Source organism: Quercus lobata, chromosome 6 (genome assembly GCF_001633185.2).
Source record: "Quercus lobata isolate SW786 chromosome 6, ValleyOak3.0 Primary Assembly, whole genome shotgun sequence".
Lineage (NCBI taxonomy): Eukaryota > Viridiplantae > Streptophyta > Magnoliopsida > Fagales > Fagaceae > Quercus > Quercus lobata.
In genome coordinates, this window is record NC_044909.1 from 21366416 (window position 1) to 21381588 (window position 15173).

The window sequence follows — 15173 nt, forward strand, 5'->3', positions numbered from 1 at the left end:
TTATGCCCATGGGTGCCCGTTGGCCCAACTTGTTGCCTAATCCAATAACTCATAATTAATAACAAAAATATATACAAGGAGTATGAAGAATTGATCTTAAGACATTATAGAGAAATTTCTTAAGAGAACTCCCTCAATTACTATGATACTTAAAGTGATTGTGTTAAATATAGTTTACTAAATATATATTTTCTAGTAGTCTAACAACTTTGAATTAACCATTTGACATTTTTTTATTATTAAAGATTAAAAAAAAAAACCATTTAACGCCTTAATAAAAAAAATTAAATAAGTTTTTATCAACAAAACAAAAAATTAAATAGATTTGATCATTAAAAAAATTTATTTAAGTATTAAATTCTTTGACTCTTCCTTTTAAAAAAATATAGATTATTCCCTTATAAAAAAAAATTGTTATAAAAAATAATAAAATAAAATACAAACACAAGCCCATGGATAGCCCATTAGGCCTAATTCGCTAAAGACAAAATGAGCATTGCTTATGAACAAGGTTATGGGCTGGAGTTTTTTCTTTCGGCATAACCCGACTCAGCTCATTAACTAGTTAATAGCCCACTATGCCCAGCTGTGAGAGACCGCGCCCCCGGCCCGTTTTTATGATGGGTTGGGCCAAACTCACGTGAATGGGTGGAGTTGTGTTATTGCCTCTCAAAGTGGAGGTTCGACTAGTTATATTTTTCCCTTTAGATTAAGGGTTTTACAATGGAGTCGCCACTTATTTAATTATTGGAAAAATAAGAAAATCATGAATGAAAAATTCCTCATTTTATTAATTTGAAATTGAATTTACATTGATCATAGGAAAATTACATGACTTTGGTCCTAGATACAATCTAAGATAAAGTACATGGTTTTATTTCCTAGTTACAATCTAAAAATCAAAAATTACATGGATAAGTATTTGATCTACTAACCCTTGATCTAAGCTCGGAGGCTATGTTACAAGATAGGAAGGTGTTAGGCACCCACCTTGCCCGGTGAAACCGGTCTTCTAGACTATGGTGGCCAATATTCATATCACATTATCCAATATGTCAATCAATTTGTATGTTGAATTTAATGTGTGTGCATGTGATAAACCCTAATTCAATTTATTAAGCATGACGTTTGGATTAAAAAATGAACTCTAGTGAATGTGTGTGGATAGTGATAACCTAGATTCAAGGATTTGAAAGAATTACTAAACAAACATGTTTTTCATATTTTTGATGTGGATTTAAGATTAAATCTAGTGATATGCATGAACATGTGATGAACAACTAAGAACATGTGAAGAACACATAAGAATAATTAAGAACATTCAAACATATTCAAGAGAATTATCATGTTTTAATCTTAAATTCTCATCATGACAATATAAGCAAACAGTTAGGGAAGGGGATTATACTTTCATGCAAGATCCATGTAATGGAGGATGAGATTCTTGATGGAGGTCCTAAGGGTGGAGGAAAAGAAGAACTAGGAGAGGGAGAGCGAGTCTCACTCAATACCTTGAGTCTCAGGAAGACCAAGATATGACAAGACTACTCAACTTCACTAGAACTCAAGAGAAGAGAAGAGAGGGGGATTTTTATTTTTTATTTTTTTTGTCTTGGAATGAAGGAGAGGGGGGTTTATATAGTAGTGGTGGAGGAAATATGAATGGAAGGCCATTTAATGAGAGTTGACAAGGAATCATGAACCTAGACCTCATTTTAGCTTTTGGAGAAATCTGGTGCATTAAATGGAAAGATTGGTGGGAGTGAGGAGCAAGCCAAAATTCGGTTTTCCCGTAGCTGCTGTCACAGCCTATAGAGCCAACTTTGAAAAATCATATATGCCTCAATTCTGATCGGAATTGTCTCATTCTTGTGCTCAAATTGAAGCCCCGGATGTCTAGTTTCTGGGAAAAATAACCTCATTCACAGATTCAAAATATTTTGAGAGATATCAATGAAATGGTAAGCAGAGGTCATTTGTTAGAAAATGGTATCAGCACAATTAACATTAATAGGTCTCCAAATTAGCTCCCAATTAATATTAAATGGCTCCAATCACTCCCATTTCAGACTTAATTGGCTCTAAATTTACTCTAATTAAAAGATAATTGCACAAATTACTCATTGAATAATTAATATTTAACTATCTAGTTAATTAGATGTATGCAACTCTACCATAAAATGTAGTCCTAACCAATCAAATTATGACACATCATCGATCTCAAATTGATTATATTTATAACCAATTGAAATCAATTTTTCATAATCACATATAGTCAGACTCAATTTGTAATAGTGTATCTCAGCCATTAAAACTTGATTTGATGATAACTTTCAATCTAATGGTCCGATTAGGGCTCATGACCAGTCGATTTGATCGTTACAACATCAAGATCATTTTGGTAAAATGAGATTAAGGATCTAATGACCAGAATCAAGATGCATATTTCCAATGTGAAATTACCCTTTTACCCTTCATGTGAGGTTAAATACGGGTTGCAAAATAGGGTGTCAACAGAATGCCCCTCATTGGAAGAGCTTGAAAAGCGAATGCCAATGTATGAAAGAGACACCTAACTTTGCAATCAGTATTTAACCGTGGTGAATGTATGATGCATGTAAATAAAAATGCAGACGGTCATGTTCTGGATCAAAATGTGGACCGAATCTCGAGGGAGATTGCCTACGTACCTCTTAGTGGGAGGATCAGGTCTAAACGTAGTTCATGCATGCAACATTTTTTTTTTTTTTTTTTTTGGAAAAGAAAAAAAAATTTGAGTACAAGACATGCTTACCAGGGGTCTGATGGATTGGTCTGATGGATTGAAGTTTGGACGTGCTTCCTAGAGGTCCGATGGATTGAAGTTTTAGACGTGCTTCCCAGAGGTCCGATGGTTTGAAGTTTGAACGTGCTTCCCAGAGGTCCAAGGACTTGAATTTTTGGACGTGCTTCCCAGAGGTCCAATGGATTTGAATTTGGACGTGCTTCCCAGAGGTCCGATGGATTGAATTTGGACGTGCTTCCCAGAGGTCCAATGGATTTTAATTTGGACGTACTTCCCAGAGGTCTGATGGATTGAAGTTATGGACGTGCTTCCCAGAGGTCCATTGAAATTGAATTTTGGACGTGCTTCCCAGAGGTCCATTAAAATTGAATTTTGGACGTGCTTCCCAGAGGTCCGATGGTTTGAAGTTTAGACGTGCTTCCCAGAGGTCCAATGGATTTGAATTTGGACGTGCTTCCCAGAGGTCCGATGGATTGAATTTATGGACGTGCTTCCCAGAGGTCCATTGAAATTGAATTTTGGACGTGCTTCCCAGAGGTCCGATGGATTGAAGTTTGGCAAAACGGCTTCCCAGAGGTCCGATGGATTATTTTGGACGTGCTTCCCAGAGGTCGATGGTTTGAAGTTGGACGCTTCCCGAGGCCATTGAAATTGAATTTGGACGTGCTCCCAGAGTCCGATGATTTGAATTTTGACGTCTTCCAAGGTCCGATGGATTGAAGTTATGGACATGCTTCCCAGAGGTCCATTGAAATTGAATTTTGGACGTGCTTCCCAGCGGTTCGATGGTTTGAAGTTTAGACGTGCTTCCCAGAGGTCCATTGAAATTGAAGTTTGGACGTGCTTCCCAGAGGTCCAATGATTGAAGTTTTGGATGTGCTTCCTAGAGGTCCGATGGATTGGAATCTTGGACGTGCTTCCCAGAGGTCCAAAGATTTGAATTTTGGACGTGCTTCCTAGAGGTCCGATGGATTGAAGTTTTGGATGTGCTTTCCAGAGGTCCGATGGATTGAAGTTTTGGACGTGCTTCCCAGAGGTCCGATGGTTTGAAGTTTGGACGTGCTTCCCAGAGGTCCAATGGATTGAAGTCTTGGACGTGCTTCCCAGAGGTCAGATGGTTTGAATTTTGGACGTGCTTCCCAGAGGTCCATTGAAATTGAATTTTGGACATGCTTCCCAGAGGTCCGATGGAATTGAAAGGTATTATTCATATCGATGTGTGTGGGCCTTTTACCCTAATACCTGCAAAATAAATACTTTCAATTAGTAACAGAGTTATTCATTGAAAAGACTTTGGCATACCTGGCGAATGCCCCTAGTTTGAGACATATTCCATGCTTCGATGAATGTTGAGGATGGACAATTGACTTGATGTTGCACCACTGGAGAATATGGAAGAGGATGATAGCTTTCTGTTCTTGAAGAAGAATTTAATGAAGATTTTTTTTTTTTTTTTTGAATTTGGAAATCTTGAATTTTTGAAGGAATTGAAAATTTTGATTTATAATTTTTTTTTTTTTTTGAAAAATTTGGAAATCTTGAATTTTTTCAAGGAATTGAAAATTTTGATTGATGATGTTTTTTTTTCTTTTTGAAAGCAACCTAAGAAGTACGAGCCCAATGCCCCTAGTCCCAAGGCCCTTTTTGAAAATTTCCTTCTTTTTTATTTTTTTTTGAAATATGAAGATTTGTTCATTATCAAAAAGAAGGTGAAGATGAAGATGGAGTAAAAGTGATGAAGATTTATTCATGATGATTTTTTTTTTTTTGAAAACATATCCTTTGAATGAGAATAACTTTGGTTGGAAGTCGATGCAGATTGCTGGATAAGTCCTTGCTTAATCCAATGCCCCTAGTTTGGGGCATATTCCATGCTTAGATTGAAGTTGAATTCATTTGATGTTGTGACCATTAGGGAACATGAAAGAAAATCATAGTCCGCCATCCTTGGTTCCTACAAAAAGGCTTTCTTTCTCTAGCTTGTTAGAAACCAATTATCATGAAATTTTGCACACAATATAAATAGGTCAATGCTCTAAGTTTAAACATGCTTAAAAAAAAAAACATGCTTAATGCAAAACAAACGAGTTTAGCCTAACATACACCCAAACAATTTTGTCACATTATTTTGACTTTGTTCTCCAAGGTTGTTTGGGTGAATGGGACCGGGCCTTTGCAAGGCTGCCTACGTACCTCTGTCATAGAGGATCAGGTCAAGACGTAGTTCAAGTGAACTAGATTTTGGAAAAGAATGATTTATTTATTTATTTATTTTTTTTTTTTATAATTATGAACAAGAGGTGATTCTTTGAACAACCATTTTGGCAAATCAAAGCGTTTAAGAATCGAACAAATCTCTTTGATTAGGAAGGATTAAGATCATTAAACTCATGTAATCAAATTTGCTTCATCCTTTTGAACATCGTCAGATTAAGTCTCCAAACGCAATCAAGAAATGAAATGTGATAATATTTATGAATCACATTGTTGGGTGCAAACAAGGAGAGTGCTCCAAGTTTGGAAGTTCTTTTGAGTCATTTTAAGGATTTGAGAATTTGAGAAATTTTTTCTCGGACATGTCATCCTATGGGGTTTGACAATTTTAAGCATTTTTCCTTTTCAACTCAAGAGAAAATATTATTAGAGTTTAAGATGCGCCTACAATTAGCAAGACTTCAAGGAGGTCTTATTCATGGGTTGTAATGTACGCCGGGTTTGGGTTATGAAATGAAAGATATAAAAGGCTCAAAATTCCCTATGATGTTTCCCCCAAGTATGCATTACTTGAAAATCAAGTATTGAAGGAGTTTTCCCATTTCTTCTTTGTCATCTTCGCACTAGTCTTCATTGGTCACTTGTATCAACAATTGTTTTTATGCTCATTCCTCTTGAATCATACCTCAGGACTTTCATCTTGTAAAATTCTTTTTCTTTTTCTTTTTTAGGTTGCTTCTTCAAGTTTCCAACTTGGTAGGATTTTCCAATTTTTTTTTTTTCTTTGGCCCTAACTTTTGCCTAGACCGCCCTTTTGGGTTTTCAGCCTAGCGGACTTTTTTTCTTTTTTTTCTTTTTTTTCTTTCTTTCTCTTTTTTTTTTTAGTCTTTCATCTCTTGATTGAATGAACTTTTGGGGACCTTTTTCCCTCCTTGTATTTCTCAGCTTAATGATTTTTGGTCATTTTGATGCACTCTCTAGACTTCTTTCTTACCTCAATGCACTTGCACCTTTTTGTGCTTGATGAATCTTTTCCTTTTTTGATGAAATCTCTTTTAGATGAATCTTGTATTCCTCTTGGTATGATGAATTTTAGGCTCTTCAAACTTGATGCACACCTTTTTGTTTTCTCTCACATTGATGGAATTTCATTTCTTTTTCCTTGATTGAGTGAAAACTCCTTTTACTTTGATGATCTCTTATCTTTAGCTTAATGAATTCTCCACTTGTCTTTCATGTCTTCTAGGAGAGCTTTATCAATTAGCTTCAAAACTATATGGTCAACTCCTTCTTAACATGAGATTTAAGCATGCATACTTTGAATTTTCCCACCCTAGGTTTAGATTTTAGTGGGTTCATGCAAAAAAAGAGGCTAAGTGTTTAAAGGCTCAAATGGGCTAGCAATGGATAATGATCATTCTAGGTGTTAAGGTATAATCTTGTTTTACCAAAGACGGCCTCCTATCCCTAGTAATGCTTGCTTGTAGGCACAGTGACTTGAGCTCTTTTAATAAATTCCTCTTAAAAGAAAAGGTATGAATGCTCTATTGGAGACACAAAAGTTTTCAGAAATTTGGAATGAATGCATGAGCTTTTTGAACTTTCTGATGGATAGATTTTCTTTGATTGCCTTGTAAGACCATTTCTTCTTATATTCTAAGTCAAGTAGCAAAGTCTTTACATGGATCAAATGAAATTAATCCTTCCTTGGTACAAGTTGATTGCTCAAACTTTTAAACATCAAGATTCTAAAAATGTTTTGTCCAAGGGATCCTCATGTACCATTTTGAAAAGGAGACTTCTTTTTTTTTTTTTTTTTTTTTTTTTTTTTTTTTTTGATCTTGAAAGAAAGAAAAAAAAATTGGGTCTTTTTTAAAAAAGTCACTAGGAAGTTCAATGCCCCTAGTTCAAGGAATTTTTTTTTTTAAATGACTTAAGGGCTCAATGCCCCTTGTCCAAAGGCTTTTTTCATTTGAAAATTTTTCTACTTTTTTTTTTGGGAAATTTGGAAATCTTGAATTGTTTTTTTTTATTATATATATACACAAACAAAGCTCATTAAATGCTACATGAAAAATTTGAATTCAATGAAACATAGAAACATGGAATAAACAATCAAACTTTAAGCTTAATCATGATGTTGCAAACCAAATGTAGAGTGAGGCAAAGTTGGGCCACTTTCTTCCTCTTGGTCCATTGAGGATGCTTGAGGCTTGGTGTGCTTGAACCTTGATTATGATGAAATGGCTTGGGCTTTCACTTGGAAGGCTTGAACCTTGATTTTGATCTCTTGGTATCTGCTTGAAATGGCTTGGGCTTACACTTGGAAGGCATGCATCTTGTGAGCTTTTGGCCTTTGATGTTGATCATGCGTATACACCTTTGATGGGCTCAAGTGTTGGGCTTAGACTCATTCAAGAAACAAATTGGGCTTCCATTTCAAGTAGAGTTCAATCTTAGGCTTTTGGGTTTGAGTTCATTCACAACATACAATGTTCAAACAATCATGATGGGCTCAAGCGTTGGACTTGAGTCATCATGGTTCAAACAACGGCCAAACAAATGCGTAATGAAATGCAATTTACATGGACCGACCTAAAGGTAGGTTCTATGGGTCATTACAACATGGGTAGAAGGAAGGTTAAAGGTCCCCACAAGCTAGGACATCGTACCTCCCAACTTGTGACGCTAGGAGCGCCGCGTTGGTCCGAACGGTACAATTTGTCCCTATGAACCACCATGGCATAACCATGATGATACTTGTCGCGGTGGGTGGTAGGTTCACCGCTGGGTATGTGAGTCTCAGGAAAACCACAATCCACGGCTAATACTACCGGGCTTCCGGGCTAGCACACAAATAAAATAAATTTCATTCAAGCAAATGATGCATGAAATGCAATACAATGACATATTAGACATATTATATACGAAAAGTAATAAACGAACAATGACATGGTTGGCCACCATAACCTAATTGAAGCTTAGCCCTCAATATTCCCCAGTGGAGTCGCCACTGTGAGAGACCGCGCCCCCGGCCCGTTTTCATTTGAAATGTGTTGGGCCAAACCCACGTAAATGGGTGGGGTCATGTTATTGCCTCTCAAAGTGGAGGTTCGACTAGTTATATTCTTCCCTTTAGATTAAGAGTTTTACAATGGAGTCGCCACTTATTTAATTATTGGAAAAATAAGAAAACCATGAATGAAAATTCCTCATTTTATTAATTTGAAATTGAATTTACATTGATCATAGGAAAATTACATGGCTTTGGTCCTAGATACAATCTAAGATAAAGTACATGGCTTTGTTTCTTAGTTACAATCTAAAAATCAAAAATTACATGGATAAGTATTTGATCTACTAACCCTTGATCTAAGCTCGGAGGCTATGTTACAAGATGGGAAAGTGTTAGGCACCCACCTTACCCGGTGAAACCGGTCTTCTAGACTATGGTGGCCAACATTCATATCATATCATCCAATATGTCAATCAATTTGTATGTTGAATTTAATGTGTGTGCATGTGATAAACCCTAATTCAATTTATTAAGCATGACATTTGAATTGAAAAATAAACTCTAGTGAATGTGTGTGGATAGTGATAACCTAGATTCAAGGATTTGAAAGAATTACTAAACAAACATGTTTTTCATATTTTTGATGTGGATTTAAGATTAAATCTAGTGATATGCATGAACATGTGATGAACAACTAAGAACATATGAAGAACACATAAGAACAATTAAGAACATTCAAACATATTCAAGAGAATTATCATGCTTTAATCTTAAATTCTCATCATGACAATATAAGCAAACAGTTAGAGAAGGGGATTATATCTTCATGCAAGATCCATGTAATGGAGGAGGAGATTCTTGATGGAGGTCCTAAGGGTGGAGGAAAAGAAGAACTAGGAGAGGGAGAGTGAGTTTCACTCAATACCTTGAGTCTCAGGAAGACCAAGATATGACAAGACTACTCAACTTCACTAGAACTCAAGAGAAGAGAAGAGAGGGGGATTTTTTGTGTGTCTTGGAATGAAGGAGATGGGGGGTTTATATAGTAGTGGTGGAGGAAATATGAATGGAAGGCCATTTAATGAGAGTTGACAAGGAATCATGAACCTAGACCTCATTTTAGCCTTTGGGAAAATCTGGTGCATTAAATGGAAAGATTGGTGGGAGTGAGGAGCAAGCCAAAATTCGGTTTTCCCGTAGCTGCTGTCACAGCCTATAGAGCCAACTTTGAAAAATTATATCTGCCTTAATTCTGATCGGAATTGTCTCATTCTTGTGCTCAAATTGAAGCCCCGGATGTCTAGTTTCTGGGAAAAATAACCTCATTCACAGATTCAAAATATGCTGAGAGATATCAATGAAATGGTAAGCAGAGGTCATTTGTTAGAAAATGGTTTCAGCACAATTAACATTAATAGGTCCCCAAATTAGCTCCCAATTAACATTAAATGGCTCCAATCACTCTCATTTCAGACTTAATTGGCTCTAAATTTACTCTAATTAAAAGATAATTGCACAAATTACTCATTGAATAATTAATGTTTAACTATCTAGTTAATTAGGTGTATGCAACTCTACCATAAAATGTAGTCCTAACCAATCAAATTATGACATATTATCGATCTCAAATTGATTATATTTATAACCAATTGAAATCAATTGTTCATAATCATATATAGTCAGACTTAATTTGTAATAGTGCATCTCAGCCATTAAAACTTGATTTGATGATAACTTTCAATCTAATGGTCCGATTAGGGCTCATGACCAGTTGATTTGATCGTTACAACATTAAGATCATTTTGGTGAAATGAGATTAAGGATCTAATGACCAGAATCAAGATGCATATTTCCAATGTGAAATTACTCTTTTACCCTTCATGTGAGGTTAAATACGGGTTGCAAAATAGGGTGTCAACAGTTAGACCTCATGTCACCTTAGTTTAAACTCTATGGTCATAATCCAGATATCTTTTCTCTTAAAGTATTTGGCTGTGCTTGTTACCCTTACCTCAGACCATACAGTCAACACAAACTTAATCACAGAACAGCAGAATGCATCTTCTTAGGCTATTCCAATGTTTCTAAGGGATACTCGTGCCTTGATTTACTCACTAACAAGTTGTATACCTGCAGGCATGTGTTGTTTAATGAGCACAAATTCCCTTTTTCCTCTTACATCTCCTTTTGTCACACCTTCTCACCCACCAACTCCAGACATATGGCTGTCCAATCTCTTATACCTTCACTCTTCCAATCAACCTTCTATCCTAGGTCCCTACACATCTGATTCTTCTTCTTTTCCCATACATGTCTCTACTCCTATCCCATCTGTATCTAGTCCCAGTTTTGCTCTTATTCCTAGTTCCTCATCTTAGTCTCCCTCTCCATCTCCATCCCAATCTCAGCCTATACACTTACCTACCACTTTACAACCTACTGCCTCAACTCCTTCTCCTTCCTTGCCACTTGCTCCTCCACAAAATACTTCAGCTTCTACTCTTATTTCTACTCAAGCACCTATCAATTCCCATCCTATGACCACCAGATCTAAGAATGGTATCACTAAGCCTAAAATTTGTTTTAAGGCTATGCTTGACTACACTCATACTGAACTTCTATCCTACAAGGTTGCTTCTAAGTTTCCTCAATGGGTTCAAGCTATGGATGCAAAATTTTTTGCCTTACAAAGACAGAAAACTTGGTCTCTTGTTCCTGCTCCTATTGGCATCAATTTGGTGGGGTGTAAGTGGGTGTATAAGCTGAAATTAAATAGTGATGGAACCATTGCTCACTATAAAGCTAGATTGGTTGCAAAGGGCTTTCATCAACAGGCAGGTGTGGACTACACTAAGACATTCAGTTCAGTTGTGAAACCAGCTACAGTGAGGCTTGTTCTTTCAATAGCAGTGAGTCTTCATTTGCCTCTCAGGCAATTGGATGTCTCCAATGCCTTCCTCCATGGTTTTCTAAAGGAGGAAGTCTACATGGAGCAGCCACCAGGCTATGTGGATCGTCGCTTTCCTCATCATGTCTGCAGGCTGCATAAATCTTTGTATGGCTTGAAACAAGCCCCTAGAGCCTGGTTTGACAGATTTGCCTCTCAATTGTTGCATCTTGGTTTTGAAGCTTCCATGGCAGATTCCTCTTTATTTGTGTATCACTCTCATCAAATCATCATTTATCTCCTTGTGTATGTTGATGACATTATCATCACAGGCAACTCATCTTCCCAAGTCTCTCATCTTGTCACTTCTCTTAGTCAAGCTTTTGAGCTTAAGGATTTGGGTGCTCTTTCCTATTTCTTAGGCATTCAAATTATGCCTTCAAGATTTGGGCTCACCTTATGCCAGTCCAAATATGCCTCAGATGTGCTTCACAAGTTCAAAATGGAGAATTCCAAGCCCAAAAAGACTCCTTGCTGTCCTAATGTGCGTCTTACTCCTTTTGATGGTTTTGTTTTACCTGATCCCTCTGAATATAGGAGCATGGTGGGTGCTCTCCAATACTTGACTTTCACACGCCCTGATTTAGCTTTTAGTGTGCATCTGCTTTGCCAGTTTATGCATCATCCCACTACTTCTCATTTGGAGGTAGCCAAGCGTGTTCTTTGTTATGTGAGGGGTATTTTGCATTTTGGCATACATCTTGCTCCAGGTCCTCTCACCTTCTCAGCCTTCTCTGACGCAGATTGGGCTGGTGACCCCACTAACAGAAAGTCTACTACTGGCATGTTGATTTTCCTTGGCTCAAGCCCAATTTCTTGGTCTTCCAAGAAACAATCCACTGTTTCGCGTTCTTCTACAGAGGCAGAGTATCGTGCCTTGGCTTCACACACTCTTCAAAGAACTCAAGCTGTTTCTTCCTCACATTCCCATACTTTGGTGTGATAACAATTCTGCTATTGCTTTGGCCTTTAATCCTGTGTTTCATTCCAGAACCAAACACATTGAGGTTGACTACCATTATGTGAGGGGCTGTGTTCTTCGGAGTACTTTGGGGATCAAGTTCATCTTTGACCGTGACAATTTCGCTGATATTTTTACAAAACCCTTGCCTGGTCCCCGTTTTCTAGTTTTGCGTAACAAACTCTTGGTTGACTCTGCCTCAAGTTTGAGGGGGGATGTTGAGAGTAGTTCCAGAAGAAGTCCCAAAGGTCAACAGAGCATGCCCAACGGCTAGTTTCCAATGGCTACTTCAAGAATTCATCAGAATGATGCCGTTCTGGTCACACGAAGACTTGTGAATATATTTAATGAAATGCTGCGTTTATACTTACTGAAACGTTGCTTTTTATATGTCTGTTATTATCCATGTGCTACGCTGTGTTTTGTATAGCTATTGTTGGATAAGCTAAGTCTGTTAGGCAGTCTATTAAGTAGTTTTTAACAGTTACTTAGTTCCTAATTACTCTCTGCACTTTACAGATCAATCCCGTGAATTCAGGGATCCCTGATGAGGCCATTGTTGATCCTTGTGTATATATATATTGTACATCACTGAAATGAGCAGTAAAGCAGTCATTCACCATAATTTTTCTTCTTCTCTCTCTCAAACTTGCTCTCTTTTCTCTCTTAGTTTGTAGCTTCTTTCTGAGTGATTTACTGTGTGAACACCATTGTTGTAATCTGTAAAGCTTGGGTTGAATCTTTTCATCATGGACTGCTTTTATGCTGTTATGGATTGGTTTAAGCAATTCACATCAACAATTTATATGGCACTTGTGTCAAGCATATTGGTCTGAATCCCCCACTTCCCGTTTCACTACTTTTCCTTGGGTTTCATCCCCTCTTGGCTTTCTTTGCACTTGTATGCTCATGAGTTTCTTTGTTTTTGTGTGTTATTGTTTTTGGTTTTTGATTTGAAAGATCACAATGATGTCCACATGAAATTCAAGCCCAACAGACCGGAAAGCAAGCTCCTCTACACTCTAGAGAACTTTGCATGTTGACAACCCCAATGACCTGAGCGATCTCTATCTCTCTCTCTCATAAAGATTTTATATATTTTTCTTGTCATCCAAACAGGGCATTAGTTTGTTGAGTGTTTTTGTCCCCCATGAAGTTGTATTTGTTTGTGGGAAAATTGAATAGTTTTGATGAGTATTCTTAGCTCTCTCTTCTGTGTTGTAAGGTTGCTGGCAGAATCGAACCTACGACTTTAAAGCCAACACTGAGTAATCCATCTATTTTTTCCCTCTGAGTTAGCTGTTTTTTTATTTTTTATTATTATTATTATTATTATTATTATTATTATTATTTAGTTAATTGTTTTATTTGTTTATTTAATTCTCTTTTATAGATTGGGATGAAGTGAAATAAATTAATCCAACACCTGGTCAGAGTGATGTTTAACAACTTTCTCATGAAACTATTAACGTTGATTGAATCCGTTTGTTTAGGCGTTTGTGCAGCCTAAACATGCGTTTTAAATCAATTTGTTTTTATAAAGAAGCATAAAATGCTCTTTCAAATACGCGATAGAGTCTAGCTTTTTCACAATTGCCCCTTTTTAAGGTTTCCACAACAATGCAAACAAACGGACTTGCTTATCAGTCACGGAATAAAACGAGGTTTGATTCTCAAAAAATGAACTATCTGGTGAATACAATTTTGAAGATATTAGCTAATATATATGGATTGAGTTCAAATTATACTTGGTGTAACTTTTGACAATATATCAACATCACTTGAAAATTTTTATTGGATGTATTTAATTAGAAATATCAGAGGTTGGTTTGCATTTTACTTTGATACCTTGCAAAGTTTCAAGGTGACCAATGATTGAGTTATTATCAAAGAGTTAATAACATACAATTAACATGAAATTTAGCGTGCATGTTAAGAAAATGAGAACATATTATTCAATGGTTGAATTTTTATAATATTAATCTCCTAAAAAATTAAATGGTGTAACATGAACATAGACTTACACTAGGTGTAACTTGAGCATTTAGATCTTCTAGATTTCCTAGGGTACTCTACCAAATAGATTTTCCTAAATCTTAACAATTTTTTAATGATTTAATGGTCTAGGTTTTGTTATGTTAGCATTCCACTAACAATAATCTTAATTGTTTTGTTTGCAACATTATTTTATTCTTTTAAGAATATTGTTAGTGGAATGCTGACATAGCAGAATCTAGACCATTAAATCATTAAAGTATGGTTAAGATTTAAGGAAATCTATTAATAGAGTACCCTAAGAAATCTAGAGGATCTGAATCCGTAACTTGATCTTAATTTTACACGCACCTAAAATGCATCGGTGTTGAAATATTATGCTCCAATGTGCAAATAGAAACCATCATCATAACAATTTTTGAAATATTGAGTTGGAACTTATGAAATTTTTATTGGTTAAATAGGAAATAAAAATAAAAGAAACTATTACTTTATGCTACATTATTTCCAACAACATAAATGATTAATCAAATATGGGGATAGGTAGCAATGAATATGACGCCTAAACATAAATATAAACACCCCTTCCTCCATGAATTTTCTGGCAATTGATACCAAATACCTAAATAAATGAGACTCTCCTTTTTCTCGAGTAGTTTCTCCTTCTCCTTTTCAAGAGAGGCTATGTCTCTTTGTTGACTCAGTTGATCTTCTTTACATTGATTCGCGATTTTTGGGTTTGTGCTATGTTCTTTTGCTCGTTGCCTTATTACATTGAGATGCGATCTTCATTGTTCCAAATGATCTTCTATATTCTTTATTTCCATACTGATTTGTCGAGTTGGTTTATATTCTCCATAGGACCATACTATAGCCAATTTCCTCTCTTTCTGATCACAAATAGAGGATAGAGTTTTTCTATATATACAATGTATCTCTTTACTCTTCACTTATAATGATAGGATATCGCATGTCTCAACATTTGATGTAAAAATATTTCTCATGCTATAAAATTAATGATTTATTGTTATTGATTTGTACTGGTAGATTAATGCTTTGGATACACAACCCTTCTAATAATAAATTATTCATTAATCTTGTAAAAATAAAATAATAACTTATTTTATCGAACATACAAACAATATTTTGTTTCATGTCAATAGAAATATGATAAATTATTAGAATTTTGCCTCCGAGTTCTTGACTTTTAGGGATTGTTTCATTTTGGTCATTAGAAAAACTTCAATATCAATTT

The 15173-nt window shown here is 36.0% G+C and overlaps 1 non-coding gene across 1 annotated transcript; it reads left to right on the plus strand.

Annotated features, from left to right (window-relative positions):
• Positions 1-12882: 12882 nt before the first annotated feature.
• On the plus strand, positions 12883-12989 carry LOC115951053. Its single transcript, XR_004083189.1, has one exon. It is a non-coding gene; the product is annotated as a small nucleolar RNA Z107/R87 (small nucleolar RNA).
• The last annotated feature ends 2184 nt before the right edge of the window (positions 12990-15173 follow it).